General features: G+C 39.5%; 1 pseudogene; it reads right to left on the reverse strand.

Moving 5' to 3' along the window:
* Window positions 1-605: 605 nt before the first annotated feature.
* Window positions 606-1,945, reverse strand: LOC102868477 (annotated as a pseudogene).
* Between the last annotated feature and the right edge of the window lie 1,242 nt (window positions 1,946-3,187).

Raw genomic sequence — 3,187 nt, forward strand, 5'->3', positions numbered from 1 at the left:
CATAGCAAGCACATCTGTCTTCTGAGGCGCATCTGCTGGATTTGGATAGCAATACATCTTGGTTTCATGTTCATTCAACTTCAGACAATAGAAGTTGATAGAAATCCCCAACTTACTAACTTTAGCTTCAGTGATTGATGCATATACTTGAACAATAGTTTTGTTTACCAGTTTTCCTTGTATGTGTATGAATATTATCCTGTCACTTGTTGTTCAGGATGGATCTTGAAACGCTCTTTTAGATGATGAATGCAACACCAATTCTATTCAATTTCTCATTGCCGGCATGTTGTTGTTTCTGGGTGTTGATGACTGACTTGAGTATGACTCACAGTGACCCTATGAACGACAGATCTGAACCCTGTCCTATCCTGTGCCATCCCCACAATCTCTGACACACTCGAGCTAATTGCTACAGTCATTGTATCAATCCACTTGGTTGAGGGTCTTCCTCTTTTTCACTGACCATCCACTTTTTTTTTGAAATATAGCCAATTTTATTCAAATTTTACAAAATTTATACTCACCTGTTATTTCTAAAATGTATGCCATATTTTTCCATAATGGTTTTATTAGTTTTCTCTTCTTTTTTCTTTAAAAATTCTTCAGTAGAAGCCAGAGTCTTGAGTTGCCCAGTTGGGAGCCTCTGACCTACTGTTCTGATTAAGTTTCTTTTCAATATTCATGGCCAACATCTGGCTTCTAAAGGAAAGGCTTTTGGTCTTTTCAATCACTTGCTGATAAGGTGAGACTGCATTGTTACCCATAACCACATGACCTAATTTTGAATCAATCTTGGCATCCAGTCTTGCATTTCTAATCAAATTTACAATCCACCTTTCAGCTTCTTCTGGGGTCATGTTCAGTTTATCTGCCAACATGTTAATGCTGATACACTGATGAATGCGACAGAATGTTTCAAATATGAAGAGACGAGCATTTTCAATGAAATCCTCAAGACAAGACACCAAGAAAAAGTCATTCACAAGCACTGATTCACATTCTCTTAGTTTTTTTCTGAGCTCCATCAAAGTCAAAGTTAACATATAAGCATTCAACAAACTCTGTAATTGGGTCTTTGTATGTGTAGGATTCCTGCTGAATAACCTTGACGAGGTCTTTGAACACCTGCAGGCGTTTTCAAACATCTTTGTTTGTTATGACTGCTGTAGTCAAATAGCGGAGAATATGTGGACACATTGTCTGAATTGCATTAAGATACTGTGGCTGGTAAAGAAAGAGGTCAATAATGTTATCTCGGCCTTTGGGGTGGTTGAAGAAAACAAACAGAGACCAGTGAATGAGCCATGTTTGCTGCTGAAGAGACTGGAGTGGAGAACTCACAGAGTTATTATCTATTGTCTCTTTTAATCGTGTAAGGTCTTCCATGGCTGCATCCCAATTCTGCATTAAGATTTCAGAGGCCAGTTTTCCCCAAAGTGAACTCAAAGCATTTTTATCTGTTGCTGGAACCAGCACTCTAAAAAAGTACAGGTATTCTGCTGCTCCTGAGTAATTCCCACATTCATACTGGAACTTTGCATATCTGTAGAGAGTATCTAAATATTCTTGCCTAAAACCATGCTTGTCTGCCAGGTAGTCAAATAGCATCCGACCATCCCTGGTTGACTGCATTTGTCTTGTAGTTTCTGGATCTTCAAACATCTTCACTATTGGTTCTGTCTCTGCCTGCAGTTGTTTTAACTGTGCAACAACTGTGGTTCTTTTTTTCTCTCAAAGCATGAGGAATATCATTGGAATAAAGGTTTTTGTATACATCCATAGCAAAGTCTACCATGTTGGTATCACTAAGAAGATCCAATTTCCCTTGTAATAATTCCTTTTCATTATATATCTTCTTCACCGAGAGAAACTCCAGCAGCGGAAAGACCAGATGCCGATCCAAAAAGTGCGTGATGCGAGTAGTCAGGTGGTACTCCGCCATCTTGCCAAGGAAAAGGTGACCATTCACTTTTCTAAGCATGATGTCCCTCTCTAAGGAATAGCCTCTCTTAGCAACATGCCCAAAGTATGTGAGACAAAGCTTTATCACCTTTCCCTTTAAGGAGCACTCTGGCTGCACCTTCTCTAAGATGTATCATCTGTTTGTTCTACTGGCAGTCCATGGGATATCAGCACTCTTCTCCAACACCACAATTCAAAGGCATCAATTCTATTATTCATTGTCCAGCTCTCAAATACATAGCAAATGATTGGAAAGGCCATGGTCTGAATCAGGCAAACCTTAGTCCTCAGACTGACATCATTGCTTGTCAGTAATTTGGAGACTCACTGCAGACTTTCCCAGAACAGTTTGTTTCCTGATCCCCTGACTGCTGGTACCAAGGGTGTGGATTGTGAATCCAAAAAGATGAGGTCGTTGACAGTTTCAGTCTTTTCTCCATCCGTCATGATGTTGCCTATCTGTCTAGTGGTGGGATACTAGGTCATATAATTGCTTGATTAAAATTTTACAATATTGGCGAGTTCTGGTAGCCCAGTGGCAAGAAGTTGCACTGCAATCCCAAAGGTGCGAGGGTTCAAATTCACCAGATGCTCTGCTGGAGAAGGAGAAACAATCTCCTCCTGTATCAGTCAGATCTGATTTGATGATACACACACAAAAAATAATAATAAAAATTTAAAAAGCCATTTCTAAAAAAAAATTGGCAATATCTATCACATAGGCATCAGCTCATTAATGCCTATGATGTCAGTCTTTATGGGTTGCATTTTATAACTTCCAAGTTTCTTGCATTCATATTTGGTACATTTTGTTCCAATTAATAATGGATATTTGCAACTGTTTTTCCTCATTTTGAGGAGAATTCTCATTTCTCCTCATTGCTGAGTCTTGCCACATCAGCAAATGAAGATCTTTCATTGGGTGAAAGCTTTGGTCCATCTGAATCATTAAGGTAGACTGCACTTTGAGGAGGATTCCTTCCCTAGCTGCATTCTGAGTGCCTTCCAACCTAAAGGACTCATCAAACACTCTCCAGTGATGCTATTTGCTGGGTTTTTCAAGACCCTGTTATTTCAGAAGTGGATAGCTAGTTCTGTTTTCAGTCTGAAAGCTCCCTTGACACCTGTCTAGCATGGATAACCCTGCTAGCATCTGAAATACCAGTGACATAACTTAGCATCACAGGAACACACAACCCATCACAGTTCAAGCAATGTGACA

This window comes from Elephantulus edwardii, unplaced genomic scaffold (genome assembly GCF_000299155.1).
Source record: "Elephantulus edwardii isolate Elephantulus edwardi_28Jun2011 unplaced genomic scaffold, EleEdw1.0 scaffold00246, whole genome shotgun sequence".
In the NCBI taxonomy this organism is placed as follows: Eukaryota; Metazoa; Chordata; class Mammalia; order Macroscelidea; family Macroscelididae; genus Elephantulus; species Elephantulus edwardii.